Source organism: Dermacentor albipictus, chromosome 2 (assembly GCF_038994185.2).
Source record: "Dermacentor albipictus isolate Rhodes 1998 colony chromosome 2, USDA_Dalb.pri_finalv2, whole genome shotgun sequence".
NCBI classification, from domain to species: Eukaryota; Metazoa; Arthropoda; class Arachnida; order Ixodida; family Ixodidae; genus Dermacentor; species Dermacentor albipictus.
The window spans coordinates 163,279,609-163,300,293 of NC_091822.1; the positions used below are offsets into that span (position 1 = coordinate 163,279,609).

The window sequence follows — 20,685 nt, forward strand, 5'->3', positions numbered from 1 at the left end:
GTACTCCGTGGGTCCGCTAGCGAAGAGAGCGATGTCGTCGGCGTAAATCGCCACACGGACTTCGAAGGCTGTCAGCTTCGGGATGAAATCGGGGAGCCTTGCAAGCGCCAGGTTGAATAGGAAGGGGCTAAGAACACTGCCCTGAGGAACACCAGCGGTCACGCTACGGGGGGTGCTGAGCGCGTCGCCAACAGTGTTCGGTCGCTAAGGAAGGCCGACACATAGTCCAGTAGGCGGCCGGTGATGCGCAGCTTGGATGATGGTGTCGCGCGGAAGGCCGTCAAACGCGCGTTCGACATCGAGCTGCACCAGGCTTCGTGGCGGCTTGCAGCGTGCTCGAGAGTGGCGACAACGTCCGCGATGGAATCAGCTGTCGAGCGGAGTCGGCGGAAGCCACTTTGTTCCGGGGCAAGAGCGTCAAGGGCGATCCATTCGAGGCGGTTCAAAGCCATCGACTCCATCGTTTTGCCGGGTACCGAGGTCAGCGATACTGGGCGATAGGAGCTGATGTTCGAGGCTGGTTTGCCGCGCTTCAAAATGGGAACGACGATCGCCTCTTTCCAGTTGGCGGGGATGATGCCGCTGCGCCAGACGGAGTTTAAAACCTCGACAAGTGAGGGAAGTTGAGCTGCGTCGGTGTTCCTGAGCACTTGGTGAGTAACGCCGTCAGCCAAGACGTCGAGGACGTAGGAAACGTATGGCTCTGTAGCTGACCGAACACGAGACGCAAGAGCCTTTCTCGCAGCAGCCTTACACCCAATGGGGTCGCCGAACAGTTCCCGTAGCTTTTCTTTGAAGCCGTCCCAACTGGTTATTTCGTCATCATGCGTTTGGTGCCACACGCGTGAGGTGCCGCTGAGATAAAAGATGACATTGGCGAGCATAATCGTTGGGTCCCACCTGTTATTAGCACTGGCGTGTTCATAGAACCTGATCCAGTCGTCGACATCCTGTCCCTCCAGGCCAGAGAACACACCTGGGTCACGATGTGGGGCAACCGTGACGATTGGAGCAGTCGGACAGGCGGTCTCGTCACCGGGCGGCATGGCTCGGTGTGCCGACCACTTTGGAGTTCCGTGGTGAGCGCGGGGATCGCTGACCTCCACCAGAATGTTACGTGTGGAAAAACACAGGCGAAATTACACGCTATTTACACAGGAGCCAGGCTGACACTCGCTCGTGCCAAGGGCACCGACCAACTTCGTCGTTCTCGCGGCGGCTCGTCTCTTGAACATCGCTCGATGATATCGTAATAGTATGTCAATTTTGGTACCTACCAAGCTAATGATACGACGGTGAGATCATCAAGACGTAGGTGGCTGTTTAATGGCCTACATGATACACACGTCTGATATTCATGTCAAGACCAATCATTTCTGTTCGTCATGAACTACTGTCTTAGTATGACAATTTTGGTACATACCAATTTAACGAAATGACCCTGGGGGCACCTAGACGCAGGTGGCTAGATAGATAGATACTGTTAAATTGGCAAATGTTAGTCAAGAAATTTAAAACACGTCAGAAATGCTCGGATTGACGTCAGATTTCTCAGAGAGGTTCCTGTAAACATAGTAAATTTGTTGGCTTGAAAATAAAGTTTTGTACATTTCGGTCTGGGTGGGAATCGAATTTGGGCTTTCAGGTTGTCATATGAGCCCGCTTCCCCACCGCCACGGCGACTCCACAGTTTTGGCTGACTGACGCCTAATGCGTGCACTTATGAGTACGTTCATGTGTTCAATGCGAGCGTTTATGACGTTATGAGGTCTACAAACAGCAAATATTTTCTCATTCCTACACTTGAGAAGTCTTAACCGCCGTATTCAGAAATGCATCTTAACTTAAAGCCCACGCTTGACTTGATTTAAATCACGCCTGTCGTGAACGCACCAAAGGAAACGCAATGAGCGTCTTGAGCGCATTCACACCATGCGTCATTTATATGAAGTCAAGCATATCTTCAAATTAAGTATCTACCGAATATTTTTTCTAATATGTGACGCAACATTTGTAAAAGTGTAGAACGAACCTGAATTCGTACTGTTTACGAAAAATTTGGTAAAGTTAGCAGATGTCCTGGTAAAATTTGGTAGGGTTAGCAGAAGCTTCTGAGAACAACAAAAGTGTATTTGTATCAACAGAATGCATTCACTTACGCCGTGGGTGGAAACGGCCGTGTGCAGGTTCCCCGCTCTGTCGGCGTCCATGCGGTAATGCCAGCCTCCAACTTGAGTGGTAAAGTGGAAGCCCGCCTGAACTGTAGCCATTATCACCATCCTTCCGGTAGGTTTTAGGGTGAGGTGAAAGCATAGAGTTTCATATTAGTATACCTAGAGGGAAATCTGGCGCTGCGATCGTTCAACCATCATGGGAATGATGGGAAGTACAGGCTTTGGATTGGCATTCTATTGCTACGGCATAGTATTACCGATGACGAAGAGGCGAGCAGTAAGAAGACGACGACAACGATTGGAGGCTAGCGCGGGCTGTTGCCTCTTGGCCAAGTGCGGCATATTACGTTGTAAATATACTTGTATATAGCTTTTCATTTGCGTCTTCTTACGTAACACTATTGACTGGCGAACTAGTCTACAAGTATTTTTTGGTAGTTTTGGTTTCGGTCCAAGCGCCATTGCTATAGCCTGCAGTGGGACAGTGCAACGCAAAGCTCTCTGGCTTTGTTATGTTGCTCGAAGTGGCGACAGCGCGCTGGCTAAGCGATTGGGACGATGTTTCTGTCGCGGTGTGGTGTCGAAGCCCTGACAAGAAAGCGACAGCATCGTAAACATTGAAAGAACATGTTTTGAGCGTCTGGACCTTGGTTTGTGAAGTGTGTTAGGTTGGCGCTGTAGCGTTACGTGCTTTATGAAACTTCAGAATAGGAAAAAGAAGGCACTACTGATACCGGCAGAGCACGCTCATTCACATGGGCTACGCCGACTATCGACGTTTTAGCCGAAAAGTCGTCAACTACACCAGACTCGACTATCCCATCGGGTTCCACTCGACAAACGCTCCGTTTCAAGACCAAGTTCAAGTCCGTGAGTGAAGTTTTCGTCATTCCACGCGACTTTGAAAATTCGAAGCGGCGGAAGCCCCGTTAGGCCTCGATAGGCTTAGCGCGTGAGCGACCGCCTCACCACCTAATAACCAGATCGCTTCTGCCGAGCGTACGAGATGGCTACATCAGAGGACATGGACCTCCAAATAACACCCCCGCATCCGGTTAACAACGCGGACGAAAACGGGGACACAAGAGTAATTTCCGAAGCGAGGACTAGCAAAAGCCAAGAGATCGCCGCCCACAACCAGGCGATGGACGGCTGGCAGTTAGTTCTATCGCGGCGACAGCGAGAGGCTGTCAAGCGCAACGACAGGGAAACGGCTCCCAACAAGAACAACATAAACGGACAGCCATCAGCAGGCGGCGCGAAAGGAGACGGGCAAATCGGTCGTCGCAACATGCGCCCGAGGAAGGGGAAGCCTCTGCCACCATTACCGAAGAATGACATCAAGATAATACTGAAGCCACACAAAGGACTAATGCTCAAGGAATATCTGAGAACAGAAATACCGCAAGCGATTATTCGGGCTACCGGGACGATAATCACAGGAAACGGACCGAACCAGCAAAAAATCACTGGAGAGGACTTCATACTGCGAATCCGAGAGGGAACAAATATCATCATCGTCTCCACGCCTTCACTGGAAGTGGCGGACGTCATTCGTCGAGTCACGTGCATGGAGCTGCGAGGCAAGCAACACCCCTTCAACGTGTACGTAGCGGATCCAGATGATAGCTACAAAGGGGTGGTGCACGGATTCCCAGCACACACCGAATCAGCAGATCTCCAGCAACACCTGCGCGTCAGGACCCAAGGAGTCACCATCGAAAGGGCCCGAATGCTTGGAAGCTCTAATACCGCTCTCCTCACCTTCTCGGGAGGCACGCGCCCCAAATGCGTGTACTACATGGGAGTAGAGATGCGGTGCACGGAGTACAGGCCAACAATCCAAATGTGCCTGGAGTGCATGCAAGAGGGACACCGCTCGGACGTTTGTCCAAACCCCAAGAACATATGCCGTGGCTGCGGACTCGAAAATCCACCCCCGCAAGGACACGAATGTGAAGTGAAGTGCGCCATGTGAAGGGCGGCGGGGCACGAGACGCGTCGGTGCCCGAACAAACTGATTGCCGCCAAGCGCGTGAAGACGACTCTCCAGTCTCGATCGCGGGAGCGGTCGGGACAGAACACCAAAAAGGCACCGGGGCGCTGGTTCGAGTCCATGGAAGAGGAGGACTTCTACCGGCACCGATCGCGATCCAGATCTCCACACGGAAGCAGAACGAAGAGCAATACTCCGTCGAGGGACCCCTCCAGCTCCAGGGCTTCACAGCGGTCAAATTCGCCACTGCCTAAAAAACAGCAGGTGAGCTGGGCGAGGGTTGTTTCTCCCACTGCTCCAAAACAGAATACTGGTGAAAATGATAAACGCATTCAAAAATTGGAAAAGGAAAATGCGCGACTAAGAGAACAGCTCTCAGGAGAAGAACGCAAACGACAATCACTTGAGAAACAAGTGTCAGAGTTAGAGGCGCGCTTCAATAGCACAATACCACAGCAGGAAATGCCGCGTCAATTTGAAGAAATAGCCAAAGCGAAAGCGGCGGCAGATATAAACTCCGTCTCCGCGCAGTCTCCGACAACCCAAATCTCAAAAAACGCGCAGATAACGGCAGCGCAGATCCAGACAATGATCGCGGAAAACTTGAAAATATTTATGCATGAAATGATGGCATTAATTACCCAAAGGTTAACGGAATTTCAACAACAGTGCACGAAGGACTTCGAGCGTGTTAGCCGTCGTCTGCTACGGGAGGCCCACCACCGGCGGCGCCACCGTCGAGGCCGCGCCGAGCGGAGGGAAGTGAATGGCGCTACTTTGGGAGATTGAGGGGCTTTCTTGTTAAGCAGCGCCATCTGGCGACCACCTAGGTAAGTTCCATGCGCTGCCGCTGCCTATTTTCCTACCACTGCGGTAGGTACAGTTTCCCTACTCTAACGCTGGTTCTTTATCCCTTGCATACGCGAGATTGAGCCGCGAGCCCCTCACCCTTGCGCACACAAAGCATACGGTGCGCGGCGACGATTTTATTGCCTTAATTATACGGAGTTTCACGGCAATGGCGACGACGACAGCAGATATGTGCCTGGAGTGTCCATATAATTGGTATCAGATTGGTGAAAGAAAATATCTAAGCACTGTAAGGATTGGTGCGATGCATAATAAGCTGACGAAAATTTCTATTTTCGCTCCGATTATCTTAATATTACCCCTTGTATTAAATCGGGTTTGTATGATATTAGGCTTTCTACAGTAACGCTGGTCTTTGCATCTTATTTGCCACAACCCACAAAGGCAACAAGTGCCATATCAGTGACTGCATTTCTAATTTTGTGTATCGCTTATTCTGTTGCACAAGCACATTGTAATACAGCATAATAATTTTGACATAAGGGAAATATCTTACCCACTTGTCCACCAACAGGAACAGCATTAAATTCCTCGGCGTTGGCAAGGAATTCTTGGGCAGCACCGACGTCAGTAACCCTCACTACAATATCGTCGTTTGTGAGGAGCTGGGTGGTCATCTGTAAAAGGAAGATTTGTTCTAGCATTCTGCTGCCGTACCTCACCCCTCCTCCCCCAACAAATTATCACAAGCAAATCCCAACCTTACAGATATCTAACGTTCGTGAGCATAGCAGGGAATATAATGAAATAGCGAAAAAAGGACAATTTCATTTCTGAAGCAATATTGGTGTTCGCGGAAACAGAGGCATCCCAGCATTGCAGTAATAACGAAAATAACCACTAATAAGAGGTGTACACTTTTCTAGGACACATGCGCACTTTTTCAACGATAAAATTTACCTTCAGACGCAGCACACAAGCAGCAAAAGAACTTCGAAGGGCAGTGACTGATAAGCAGCACATATTTTTGAGGTTAGTAGTGACTTTTTCAGTGACATAGCTTCTAGCGCGAAAGAAACTGTTAACAGAAAAAAGAGACTGAGTAAGACAGAGGGCTATGGGCGTCTTGCGCTGGAGTTTGGTAGTGTTATTAGTGTTCCTGTATATGCCCCCGCTCCCTGCGGGAGCATATACAGGAACACTAGTGATAGCCATCGGTTGCGGCAGTGACGGGCGACGTGGTCGATGCGACAGCACTGGAAGCAGATCGGCCTGTCATGAGGGGTACGCCATTCGGACGGGTCGCGGCGAGATGTGGCAGAAAAGGACTGCCGGGGACGAGGAGGGCCGCTAGATAACTGGGGAACGTTGGGTCGAGACGTGCAACACACGGTGTTCAGACCCATGTTTTCAAATTCCTGTCTGACGACGGCCTGAATCATCGCAATGGTGGTTGCGGGCGAATCGGGAGGCGTCGTGGAGAAGGCTGGCGAACAGGCGGCCTCAAGTTCGCGGCGAACAATACGGGTGACATCGTCACAGGTAGTGGTCTGACGCGGTCGACCCTCACATGTTGACGTAGCAGCAGTGTTGGGTAGCCGCGCAATGTGGTGTGAGATACGGCGGCTCTTAGCCTGCTCAAGTGGGAGATACGGCGGCTCTTGGCCTGCTCAAGGCGACGGCATTCATTTATAATGGGGTCGATAGTCGAGACGTTACCGAAAACAAGCAAACTGAAAGGGTCGTCGGCGATGCCTTTTAGCACATGTGCCACTTTATCTACTTCGGACATATTATCGTCAGCTTTACGGCATAGAGCCAAGACGTAGTAATAGTAGTAGTAGTAGTGATTTTGAAGATGAAAGGAAGAGAAAAGTGCAATGCCCTAACTGTCTCTTAAGGGAGGGCACCTCAACAGCATTGCACAGCGTAAGGGGAGTGGGGAGAAAAAGATTAGAGAGAGAATGAAAGAGAGCGGTAAAAAAAAAAAGACAAGAAGGTTAAAGAAGCAATGCGGGCCTTACAGCCGCGCTCTCAGCTGAGTCTCGACACAAAAGTCAAGGAGGGCAGCAAACGCCCTCTTGGCGATGGAGGCGTGGGCTGCGGGAAATAGGAGATGACCCTCCGAGCTGCAAGGAAGTCCCACTCGGCGATACGAAGCACAGAGCGTGGTGCGCTCAACGTCGAAGGATGGGCAACGCAGCAGAAGGTGTTCCAGTGTCTCATCTTCGCCGCATTCCGCACACGCGGGGCTGCCTGTTCCGTGCAGTCTGTGCAATCGGGCGGCCGTGCTGTAGCAGCCGACGCGCAGCCGCAGGAGAAAGGGGCGGTCCCAGCGAGAGAGGCCGGCGCGGGGGAGGAGGCGAGGGGGCGTCCCCGCAGCAACACGTGAGTCAGAATGATGCGCGCGGAGGGTGCGCAGTATGGCCGTCTTGGCCACGTCGAAGAGAGTGACAGAGGTGGCGAGGGGGAGGCGAGCCGCGAGAGCTTGCTTCGCAAGGGCGTCGGCTGCTTCGTTTCCGGGCAGGCCAATGTGCGCGGGGACCCACTGCAAAACCAAGTCGCAGCCCTGATTTACGACGTGGCGTAGTTTCGATCCCACGCGCTGCACAAGTGGGACACCGGCATATCCTTTCCGCAGCATACACAGAGCCGCGCGCGAGTCACTCAGGATCGCAGCAGACGAAACACCGTACTGGTGAAGGTCAGCCGCAAGGTCGATGGCCGCGAGTTCGGCGACTGTGGATGAGGCCGGGAAACGGAGACGGCACTGCCGGGACGCAGAAATGTCCGGTGCCGTGCACGCGGCAGCAGCGGAACCATCACTGAAGACAGAGCCGTCAGTGTAGACAAGGAGGCGGTCGCGTAGGTGTTCGTGAAGCAGTGCAGCCGTCTCCTGCTGCATGGCACACAGTGCTGTTCGGCGCTTGCTCGTGACGCCCGGGACGCTGATGTTAACGTCAAGCAGCGGGGAAGCGTGCGGCGATGGCGGCAAGGGAAGGAGTTGCGGCAGAGACGCAATGCGGGTGCTGAAGTCGGTGGCATGCTGACCCATGCCCGAGCCCTCGAGGGTGTGGAGGCGACACACGAGAGACTGGCCCTGTGGCGACCGTTGCAGGCGCTCGATGTGGTGAAGCGCCTGTTTCCTCGCACGAAGTGAGGGCGGCCAGTTTCCCGATTCGGCGAGAGTTGCCCCCACTTGCGAGAAGCGGGGAAGCGCGTACATCTGGCGAACTGCAGTGCGGTGTTCAACGTCAACGGCCCTCCAGTTGGCTGCACTGGCGTTGGTGAGCGGGAGCGCGTAGAGCGCTCGCGAAGTTGCGATCGAGTTATAAACTCGGAGCGCAAGGTGCGGTGTGCAGCCACGGCCACGGGCGAGCAGGGAGCGTGCGGCGCCTGCAACTTTCCTTGAGTCCCTGCAGAGCTGGGTGGTGGCCGCATTAAAGTTCAGTCGGCAGTCTATGTGGAGGCCCAAGTAGCGTACTTTTCTCTGCCACGGGAGGGGGCTTCCGCGCAGCGAGAGAGTGGGCACTTCGAAGCGTGCACGGCTAACACGGGGGTGAATCATTAGCGCCTCGGTTTTTGACGCCGAGAGCTGAAGCCCCACGCTAGTGAGGCATTCGTCCACGGCGTTGATCGCCGACTGAAGAGATTGGCGCACTTGGTAGCCGTACTCCGTGCGTCCGCTAGCGAAGAGAGCGATGTCGTCGGCGTAAATCGCCACACGGACTTCGAAGGCTGTCAGCTTCGGGATGAAATCGGGGAGCCTTGCAAGCGCCAGGTTGAATAGGAAGGGGCTAAGAACACTGCCCTGAGGAACACCAGCGGTCACGCTACGGGGGGTGCTGAGCGCGTCGCCAACAGTGTTCGGTCGCTAAGGATTGCCGACACATAGTCCAGTAGGCGGCCGGTGATGCGCAGCTTGGATGATGGTGTCGTGCGGAAGGCCGTCAAACGCGCGTTCGACATCGAGCTGCACCAGGTATGCGGCTTCGTGGCGGCTTGCAGCGTGCTCGAGAGTGGCGACAATGTCCGCGATGGAATCAGCTGTCGAGCGGAGTCGGCGGAAGCCACTCTGTTCCGGGGCAAGAGCGTCAAGGGCGGAGGCGATCCATTCGAGGCGGTTCAAAGCCATCGACTCCATCGTTTTGCCGGGTACCGAGGTCAGCGATACTGGGCGATAGGAGCTGATGTTCGAGGCTGGTTTGCCGCGCTTCAAAATGGGAACGACGATCGCCTCTTTCCAGTTGGCGGGGATGATGCCGCTGCGCCAGACGGAGTTTAAAACCTCGACAAGTGAGGGAAGTTGAGCTGCGTCGGTGTTCCTGAGCACTTGGTGAGTAACGCCGTCAGCCAAGACGTCGAGGACGTAGGAAACGTATGGCTCTGTAGCTGACCGAACACGAGACGCAAGAGCCTTTCTCGCGGCAGCCTTACACCCAATGGGGTCGCCGAACAGTTCCCGTAGCTTTTCTTTGAAGCCGTCCCAACTGGTTATTTCGTCATCATGCGTTTGGTGCCACACGCGTGAGGTGCCGCTGAGATAAAAGATGACATTGGCGAGCATAATCGTTGGGTCCCACCTGTTATTAGCACTGGCGTGTTCATAGAACCTGATCCAGTCGTCGACATCCTGTCCCTCCAGGCCAGAGAACACACCTGGGTCACGATGTGGGGCAACCGTGACGATTGGAGCAGTCGGACAGGCGGTCTCGTCACCGGGCGGCATGGCTCGGTGTGCCGACCACTTTGGAGTTCCGTGGTGAGCGCGGGGATCGCTGACCTCCACCAGAATGTTACGTGTGGAAAAACACAGGCGAAATTACACGCTATTTACACAGGAGCCAGGCTGACACTCGCTCGTGCCAAGGGCACCGACCAACTTCGTCGTTCTCGCGGCGGCTCGTCTCTTGAACATCGCTCGATGATATCGTAATAGTATGTCAATTTTGGTACCTACCAAGCTAATGATACGACGGTGAGATCATCAAGACGTAGGTGGCTGTTTAATGGCCTACATGATACACACGTCTGATATTCATGTCAAGACCAATCATTTCTGTTCGTCATGAACTACTGTCTTAGTATGACAATTTTGGTACATACCAATTTAACGAAATGACCCTGGGGGCACCTAGACGCAGGTGGCTAGATAGATAGATACTGTTAAATTGGCAAATGTTAGTCAAGAAATTTAAAACACGTCAGAAATGCTCGGATTGACGTCAGATTTCTCAGAGAGGTTCCTGTAAACATAGTAAATTTGTTGGCTTGAAAATAAAGTTTTGTACATTTCGGTCTGGGTGGGAATCGAATTTGGGCTTTCAGGTTGTCATATGAGCCCGCTTCCCCACCGCCACGGCGACTCCACAGTTTTGGCTGACTGACGAATAATGCGTGCACTTATGAGTACGTTCATGTGTTCAATGCGAGCGTTTATGACGTTATGAGGTCTACAAACAGCAAATATTTTCTCATTCCTACACTTGAGAAGTCTTAACCGCCGTATTCAGAAATGCATCTTAACTTAAAGCCCACGCTTGACTTGATTTAAATCACGCCTGTCGTGAACGCACCAAAGGAAACGCAATGAGCGTCTTGAACGCATTCACACCATGCGTCATTTATATGAAGTCAAGCATATCTTCAAATTAAGTATCTACCGAATATTTTTTCTAATATGTGACGCAACATTTGTAAAAGTGTAGAACGAACCTGAATTCGTACTGTTTACGAAAAATTTGGTAAAGTTAGCAGATGTCCTGGTAAAATTTGGTAGGGTTAGCAGAAGCTTCTGAGAACAACAAAAGTGTATTTGTATCAACAGAATGCATTCACTTACGCCGTGGGTGGAAACGGCCGTGTGCAGGTTCCCCGCTCTGTCGGCGTCCATGCGGTAATGCCAGCCTCCAACTTGAGTGGTAAAGTGGAAGCCCGCCTGAACTGTAGCCATTATCACCATCCTTCCGGTAGGTTTTAGGGTGAGGTGAAAGCATAGAGTTTCATATTAGTATACCTCGAGGGAAATCTGGCGCTGCGATCGTTCAACCATCATGGGAATGATGGGAAGTACAGGCTTTGGATTGGCATTCTATTGCTACGGCATAGTATTACCGATGACGAAGAGGCGAGCAGTAAGAAGACGACGACAACGATTGGAGGCTAGCGCGGGCTGTTGCCTCTTGGCCAAGTGCGGCATATTACGTTGTAAATATACTTGTATATAGCTTTTCATTTGCGTCTTCTTACGTAACACTATTGACTGGCGAACTAGTCTACAAGTATTTTTTGGTAGTTTTGGTTTCGGTCCAAGCGCCATTGCTATAGCCTGCAGTGGGACAGTGCAACGCAAAGCTCTCTGGCTTTGTTATGTTGCTCGAAGTGGCGACAGCGCGCTGGCTAAGCGATTGGGACGATGTTTCTGTCGCGGTGTGGTGTCGAAGCCCTGACAAGAAAGCGACAGCATCGTAAACATTGAAAGAACATGTTTTGAGCGTCTGGACCTTGGTTTGTGAAGTGTGTTAGGTTGGCGCTGTAGCGTTACGTGCTTTATGAAACTTCAGAATAGGAAAAAGAAGGCACTACTGATACCGGCAGAGCACGCTCATTCACATGGGCTACGCCGACTATCGACGTTTTAGCCGAAAAGTCGTCAACTACACCAGACTCGACTATCCCATCGGGTTCCACTCGACAAACGCTCCGTTTCAAGACCAAGTTCAAGTCCGTGAGTGAAGTTTTCGTCATTCCACGCGACTTTGAAAATTCGAAGCGGCGGAAGCCCCGTTAGGCCTCGATAGGCTTAGCGCGTGAGCGACCGCCTCACCACCTAATAACCAGATCGCTTCTGCCGAGCGTACGAGATGGCTACATCAGAGGACATGGACCTCCAAATAACACCCCCGCATCCGGTTAACAACGCGGACGAAAACGGGGACACAAGAGTAATTTCCGAAGCGAGGACTAGCAAAAGCCAAGAGATCGCCGCCCACAACCAGGCGATGGACGGCTGGCAGTTAGTTCTATCGCGGCGACAGCGAGAGGCTGTCAAGCGCAACGACAGGGAAACGGCTCCCAACAAGAACAACATAAACGGACAGCCATCAGCAGGCGGCGCGAAAGGAGACGGGCAAATCGGTCGTCGCAACATGCGCCCGAGGAAGGGGAAGCCTCTGCCACCATTACCGAAGAATGACATCAAGATAATACTGAAGCCACACAAAGGACTAATGCTCAAGGAATATCTGAGAACAGAAATACCGCAAGCGATTATTCGGGCTACCGGGACGATAATCACAGGAAACGGACCGAACCAGCAAAAAATCACTGGAGAGGACTTCATACTGCGAATCCGAGAGGGAACAAATATCATCATCGTCTCCACGCCTTCACTGGAAGTGGCGGACGTCATTCGTCGAGTCACGTGCATGGAGCTGCGAGGCAAGCAACACCCCTTCAACGTGTACGTAGCGGATCCAGATGATAGCTACAAAGGGGTGGTGCACGGATTCCCAGCACACACCGAATCAGCAGATCTCCAGCAACACCTGCGCGTCAGGACCCAAGGAGTCACCATCGAAAGGGCCCGAATGCTTGGAAGCTCTAATACCGCTCTCCTCACCTTCTCGGGAGGCACGCGCCCCAAATGCGTGTACTACATGGGAGTAGAGATGCGGTGCACGGAGTACAGGCCAACAATCCAAATGTGCCTGGAGTGCATGCAAGAGGGACACCGCTCGGACGTTTGTCCAAACCCCAAGAACATATGCCGTGGCTGCGGACTCGAAAATCCACCCCCGCAAGGACACGAATGTGAAGTGAAGTGCGCCATGTGAAGGGCGGCGGGGCACGAGACGCGTCGGTGCCCGAACAAACTGATTGCCGCCAAGCGCGTGAAGACGACTCTCCAGTCTCGATCGCGGGAGCGGTCGGGACAGAACACCAAAAAGGCACCGGGGCGCTGGTTCGAGTCCATGGAAGAGGAGGACTTCTACCGGCACCGATCGCGATCCAGATCTCCACACGGAAGCAGAACGAAGAGCAATACTCCGTCGAGGGACCCCTCCAGCTCCAGGGCTTCACAGCGGTCAAATTCGCCACTGCCTAAAAAACAGCAGGTGAGCTGGGCGAGGGTTGTTTCTCCCACTGCTCCAAAACAGAATACTGGTGAAAATGATAAACGCATTCAAAAATTGGAAAAGGAAAATGCGCGACTAAGAGAACAGCTCTCAGGAGAAGAACGCAAACGACAATCACTTGAGAAACAAGTGTCAGAGTTAGAGGCGCGCTTCAATAGCACAATACCACAGCAGGAAATGCCGCGTCAATTTGAAGAAATAGCCAAAGCGAAAGCGGCGGCAGATATAAACTCCGTCTCCGCGCAGTCTCCGACAACCCAAATCTCAAAAAACGCGCAGATAACGGCAGCGCAGATCCAGACAATGATCGCGGAAAACTTGAAAATATTTATGCATGAAATGATGGCATTAATTACCCAAAGGTTAACGGAATTTCAACAACAGTGCACGAAGGACTTCGAGCGTGTTAGCCGTCGTCTGCTACGGGAGGCCCACCACCGGCGGCGCCACCGTCGAGGCCGCGCCGAGCGGAGGGAAGTGAATGGCGCTACTTTGGGAGATTGAGGGGCTTTCTTGTTAAGCAGCGCCATCTGGCGACCACCTAGGTAAGTTCCATGCGCTGCCGCTGCCTATTTTCCTACCACTGCGGTAGGTACAGTTTCCCTACTCTAACGCTGGTTCTTTATCCCTTGCATACGCGAGATTGAGCCGCGAGCCCCTCACCCTTGCGCACACAAAGCATACGGTGCGCGGCGACGATTTTATTGCCTTAATTATACGGAGTTTCACGGCAATGGCGACGACGACAGCAGATATGTGCCTGGAGTGTCCATATAATTGGTATCAGATTGGTGAAAGAAAATATCTAAGCACTGTAAGGATTGGTGCGATGCATAATAAGCTGACGAAAATTTCTATTTTCGCTCCGATTATCTTAATATTACCCCTTGTATTAAATCGGGTTTGTATGATATTAGGCTTTCTACAGTAACGCTGGTCTTTGCATCTTATTTGCCACAACCCACAAAGGCAACAAGTGCCATATCAGTGACTGCATTTCTAATTTTGTGTATCGCTTATTCTGTTGCACAAGCACATTGTAATACAGCATAATAATTTTGACATAAGGGAAATATCTTACCCACTTGTCCACCAACAGGAACAGCATTAAATTCCTCGGCGTTGGCAAGGAATTCTTGGGCAGCACCGACGTCAGTAACCCTCACTACAATATCGTCGTTTGTGAGGAGCTGGGTGGTCATCTGTAAAAGGAAGATTTGTTCTAGCATTCTGCTGCCGTACCTCACCCCTCCTCCCCCAACAAATTATCACAAGCAAATCCCAACCTTACAGATATCTAACGTTCGTGAGCATAGCAGGGAATATAATGAAATAGCGAAAAAAGGACAATTTCATTTCTGAAGCAATATTGGTGTTCGCGGAAACAGAGGCATCCCAGCATTGCAGTAATAACGAAAATAACCACTAATAAGAGGTGTACACTTTTCTAGGACACATGCGCACTTTTTCAACGATAAAATTTACCTTCAGACGCAGCACACAAGCAGCAAAAGAACTTCGAAGGGCAGTGACTGATAAGCAGCACATATTTTTGAGGTTAGTAGTGACTTTTTCAGTGACATAGCTTCTAGCGCGAAAGAAACTGTTAACAGAAAAAAGAGACTGAGTAAGACAGAGGGCTATGGGCGTCTTGCGCTGGAGTTTGGTAGTGTTATTAGTGTTCCTGTATATGCTCCCGCTCCCTGCGGGAGCATATACAGGAACACTAGTGATAGCCATCGGTTGCGGCAGTGACGGGCGACGTGGTCGATGCGACAGCACTGGAAGCAGATCGGCCTGTCATGAGGGGTACGCCATTCGGACGGGTCGCGGCGAGATGTGGCAGAAAAGGACTGCCGGGGACGAGGAGGGCCGCTAGATAACTGGGGAACGTTGGGTCGAGACGTGCAACACACGGTGTTCAGACCCATGTTTTCAAATTCCTGTCTGACGACGGCCTGAATCATCGCAATGGTGGTTGCGGGCGAATCGGGAGGCGTCGTGGAGAAGGCTGGCGAACAGGCGGCCTCAAGTTCGCGGCGAACAATACGGGTGACATCGTCACAGGTAGTGGTCTGACGCGGTCGACCCTCACATGTTGACGTAGCAGCAGTGTTGGGTAGCCGCGCAATGTGGTGTGAGATACGGCGGCTCTTAGCCTGCTCAAGTGGGAGATACGGCGGCTCTTGGCCTGCTCAAGGCGACGGCATTCATTTATAATGGGGTCGATAGTCGAGACGTTACCGAAAACAAGCAAACTGAAAGGGTCGTCGGCGATGCCTTTTAGCACATGTGCCACTTTATCTACTTCGGACATATTATCGTCAGCTTTACGGCATAGAGCCAAGACGTAGTAATAGTAGTAGTAGTAGTGATTTTGAAGATGAAAGGAAGAGAAAAGTGCAATGCCCTAACTGTCTCTTAAGGGAGGGCACCTCAACAGCATTGCACAGCGTAAGGGGAGTGGGGAGAAAAAGATTAGAGAGAGAATGAAAGAGCGGTAAAAAAAAAGACAAGAAGGTTAAAGAAGCAATGCGGGCCTTACAGCCGCGCTCTCAGCTGAGTCTCGACACAAAAGTCAAGGAGGGCAGCAAACGCCCTCTTGGCGATGGAGGCGTGGGCTGCGGGAAATAGGAGATGACCCTCCGAGCTGCAAGGAAGTCCCACTCGGCGATATGAAGCACAGAGCGTGGTGCGCTCAACGTCGAAGGATGGGCAACGCAGCAGAAGGTGTTCCAGTGTCTCATCTTCGCCGCATTCCGCACACGCGGGGCTGCCTGTTCCGTGCAGTCTGTGCAATCGGGCGGCCGTGCTGTAGCAGCCGACGCGCAGCCGCAGGAGAAAGGGGCGGTCCCAGCGAGAGAGGCCGGCGCGGGGGAGGAGGCGAGGGGGCGTCCCCGCAGCAACACGTGAGTCAGAATGATGCGCGCGGAGGGTGCGCAGTATGGCCGTCTTGGCCACGTCGAAGAGAGTGACAGAGGTGGCGAGGGGGAGGCGAGCCGCGAGAGCTTGCTTCGCAAGGGCGTCGGCTGCTTCGTTTCCGGGCAGGCCAATGTGCGCGGGGACCCACTGCAAAACCAAGTCGCAGCCCTGATTTACGACGTGGCGTAGTTTCGATCCCACGCGCTGCACAAGTGGGACACCGGCATATCCTTTCCGCAGCATACACAGAGCCGCGCGCGAGTCACTCAGGATCGCAGCAGACGAAACACCGTACTGGTGAAGGTCAGCCGCAAGGTCGATGGCCGCGAGTTCGGCGACTGTGGATGAGGCCGGGAAACGGAGACGGCACTGCCGGGACGCAGAAATGTCCGGTGCCGTGCACGCGGCAGCAGCGGAACCATCACTGAAGACAGAGCCGTCAGTGTAGACAAGGAGGCGGTCGCGTAGGTGTTCGTGAAGCAGTGCAGCCGTCTCCTGCTGCATGGCACACAGTGCTGTTCGGCGCTTGCTCGTGACGACGCTGATGTTAACGTCAAGCAGCGGGGAAGCGTGCGGCGATGGCGGCAAGGGAAGGAGTTGCGGCAGAGACGCAATGCGGGTGCTGAAGTCGGTGGCATGCTGACCCATGCCCGAGCCCTCGAGGGTGTGGAGGCGACACACGAGAGACTGGCCCTGTGGCGACCGTTGCAGGCGCTCGATGTGGTGAAGCGCCTGTTTCCTCGCACGAAGTGAGGGCGGCCAGTTTCCCGATTCGGCGAGAGTTGCCCCCACTTGCGAGAAGCGGGGAAGCGCGTACATCTGGCGAACTGCAGTGCGGTGTTCGACGTCAACGGCCCTCCAGTTGGCTGCACTGGCGTTGGTGAGCGGGAGCGCGTAGAGCGCTCGCGAAGTTGCGATCGAGTTATAAACTCGGAGCGCAAGGTGCGGTGTGCAGCCACGGCCACGGGCGAGCAGGGAGCGTGCGGCGCCTGCAACTTTCCTTGAGTCCCTGCAGAGCTGGGTGGTGGCCGCATTAAAGTTCAGTCGGCAGTCTATGTGGAGGCCCAAGTAGCGTACTTTTCTCTGCCACGGGAGGGGGCTTCCGCGCAGCGAGAGAGTGGGCACTTCGAAGCGTGCACGGCTAACACGGGGGTGAATCATTAGCGCCTCGGTTTTTGACGCCGAGAGCTGAAGCCCCACGTTAGTGAGGCATTCGTCCACGGCGTTGATCGCCGACTGAAGAGATTGGCGCACTTGGTAGCCGTACTCCGTGGGTCCGCTAGCGAAGAGAGCGATGTCGTCGGCGTAAATCGCCACACGGACTTCGAAGGCTGTCAGCTTCGGGATGAAATCGGGGAGCCTTGCAAGCGCCAGGTTGAATAGGAAGGGGCTAAGAACACTGCCCTGAGGAACACCAGCGGTCACGCTACGGGGGGTGCTGAGCGCGTCGCCAACAGTGTTCGGTCGCTAAGGAAGGCCGACACATAGTCCAGTAGGCGGCCGGTGATGCGCAGCTTGGATGATGGTGTCGCGCGGAAGGCCGTCAAACGCGCGTTCGACATCGAGCTGCACCAGGCTTCGTGGCGGCTTGCAGCGTGCTCGAGAGTGGCGACAACGTCCGCGATGGAATCAGCTGTCGAGCGGAGTCGGCGGAAGCCACTTTGTTCCGGGGCAAGAGCGTCAAGGGCGATCCATTCGAGGCGGTTCAAAGCCATCGACTCCATCGTTTTGCCGGGTACCGAGGTCAGCGATACTGGGCGATAGGAGCTGATGTTCGAGGCTGGTTTGCCGCGCTTCAAAATGGGAACGACGATCGCCTCTTTCCAGTTGGCGGGGATGATGCCGCTGCGCCAGACGGAGTTTAAAACCTCGACAAGTGAGGGAAGTTGAGCTGCGTCGGTGTTCCTGAGCACTTGATGAGTAACGCCGTCAGCCAAGACGTCGAGGATGTAGGAAACGTATGGCTCTGTAGCTGACCGAACACGAGACGCAAGAGCCTTTCTCGCGGCAGCCTTACACCCAATGGGGTCGCCGAACAGTTCCCGTAGCTTTTCTTTGAAGCCGTCCCAACTGGTTATTTCGTCATCATGCGTTTGGTGCCACACGCGTGAGGTGCCGCTGAGATAAAAGATGACATTGGCGAGCATAATCGTTGGGTCCCACCTGTTATTAGCACTGGCGTGTTCATAGAACCTGATCCAGTCGTCGACATCCTGTCCCTCCAGGCCAGAGAACACACCTGGGTCACGATGTGGGGCAACCGTGACGATTGGAGCAGTCGGACAGGCGGTCTCGTCACCGGGCGGCATGGCTCGGTGTGCCGACCACTTTGGAGTTCCGTGGTGAGCGCGGGGATCGCTGACCTCCACCAGAATGTTACGTGTGGAAAAACACAGGCGAAATTACACGCTATTTACACAGGAGCCAGGCTGACACTCGCTCGTGCCAAGGGCACCGACCAACTTCGTCGTTCTCGCGGCGGCTCGTCTCTTGAACATCGCTCGATGATATCGTAATAGTATGTCAATTTTGGTACCTACCAAGCTAATGATACGACGGTGAGATCATCAAGACGTAGGTGGCTGTTTAATGGCCTACATGATACACACGTCTGATATTCATGTCAAGACCAATCATTTCTGTTCGTCATGAACTACTGTCTTAGTATGACAATTTTGGTACATACCAATTTAACGAAATGACCCTGGGGGCACCTAGACGCAGGTGGCTAGATAGATAGATACTGTTAAATTGGCAAATGTTAGTCAAGAAATTTAAAACACGTCAGAAATGCTCGGATTGACGTCAGATTTCTCAGAGAGGTTCCTGTAAACATAGTAAATTTGTTGGCTTGAAAATAAAGTTTTGTACATTTCGGTCTGGGTGGGAATCGAATTTGGGCTTTCAGGTTGTCATATGAGCCCGCTTCCCCACCGCCACGGCGACTCCACAGTTTTGGCTGACTGACGCCTAATGCGTGCACTTATGAGTACGTTCATGTGTTCAATGCGAGCGTTTATGACGTTATGAGGTCTACAAACAGCAAATATTTTCTCATTCCTACACTTGAGAAGTCTTAACCGCCGTATTCAGAAATGCATCTTAACTTAAAGCCCACGCTTGACTTGATTTAAATCACGCCTGTCGTGAACGCACCAAAGGAAACGCAATGAGCGTCTTGAACGCATTCACACCATGCGTCATTTATATGAAGTCAAGCATATCTTCAAATTAAGTATCTACCGAATATTTTTTCTAATATGTGACGCAACATTTGTAAAAGTGTAGAACGAACCTGAATTCGTACTGTTTACGAAAAATTTGGTAAAGTTAGCAGATGTCCTGGTAAAATTTGGTAGGGTTAGCAGAAGCTTCTGAGAACAACAAAAGTGTATTTGTATCAACAGAATGCATTCACTTACGCCGTGGGTGGAAACGGCCGTGTGCAGGTTCCCCGCTCTGTCGGCGTCCATGCGGTAATGCCAGCCTCCAACTTGAGTGGTAAAGTGGAAGCCCGCCTGAACTGTAGCCATTATCACCATCCTTCCGGTAGGTTTTAGGGTGAGGTGAAAGCATAGAGTTTCATATTAGTATACCTAGAGGGAAATCTGGCGCTGCGATCGTTCAACCATCATGGGAATGATGGGAAGTACAGGCTTTGGATTGGCATTCTATTGCTACGGCATAGTATTACCGATGACGAAGAGGCGAGCAGTAAGAAGACGACGACAACGATTGGAGGCTAGCGCGGGCTGTTGCCTCTTGGCCAAGTGCGGCATATTACGTTGTAAATATACTTGTATATAGCTTTTCATTTGCGTCTTCTTACGTAACACTATTGACTGGCGAACTAGTCTACAAGTATTTTTTGGTAGTTTTGGTTTCGGTCCAAGCGCCATTGCTATAGCCTGCAGTGGGACAGTGCAACGCAAAGCTCTCTGGCTTTGTTATGTTGCTCGAAGTGGCGACAGCGCGCTGGCTAAGCGATTGGGACGATGTTTCTGTCGCGGTGTGGTGTCGAAGCCCTGACAAGAAAGCGACAGCATCGTAAACATTGAAAGAACATGTTTTGAGCGTCTGGACCTTGGTTTGTGAAGTGTGTTAGGTTGGCGCTGTAGCGTTACGTGCTTTATGAAACTTCAGAATAGGAAAAAGAAGGCACTACTGATACCGGCAGAGCACGCTCATTCACATGGGCTACGCCGACTATCGACGTTTTAGCCGAAAAGTCGTCAACTACACCAGACTCGACTATCCCATCGGGTTCCACTCGACAAACGCTCCGTTTCAAGACCAAGTTCAAGTCCGTGAGTGAAGTTTTCGTCATTCCACGCGACTTTGAAAATTCGAAGCGGCGGAAGCCCCGTTAGGCCTCGATAGGCTTAGCGCGTGAGCGACCGCCTCACCACCTAATAACCAGATCGCTTCTGCCGAGCGTACGAGATGGCTACATCAGAGGACATGGACCTCCAAATAACACCCCCGCATCCGGTTAACAACGCGGACGAAAACGGGGACACAAGAGTAATTTCCGAAGCGAGGACTAGCAAAAGCCAAGAGATCGCCGCCCACAACCAGGCGATGGACGGCTGGCAGTTAGTTCTATCGCGGCGACAGCGAGAGGCTGTCAAGCGCAACGACAGGG

The 20,685-nt window shown here is 52.7% G+C and overlaps 1 long non-coding RNA gene across 4 annotated transcripts in view; it reads right to left on the reverse strand.

The window, feature by feature from the left end:
- LOC139056244 (uncharacterized) overlaps positions 1-20,685 on the reverse strand; it is a 118,739-nt gene that overhangs the window by 26,545 nt on the left and 71,509 nt on the right. For all 4 annotated transcript variants that reach the window (XR_011512232.1, XR_011512233.1, XR_011512234.1 and 1 more), the window contains 5 exons: positions 19,463-19,583; positions 14,200-14,320; positions 10,823-10,943; positions 5,537-5,657; positions 2,160-2,280 (listed from right to left, as the gene is read on the reverse strand). This is a non-coding gene — a long non-coding RNA (uncharacterized lncRNA). The remainder of the gene's footprint in view (positions 1-2,159; positions 2,281-5,536; positions 5,658-10,822; positions 10,944-14,199; positions 14,321-19,462; positions 19,584-20,685) is intronic.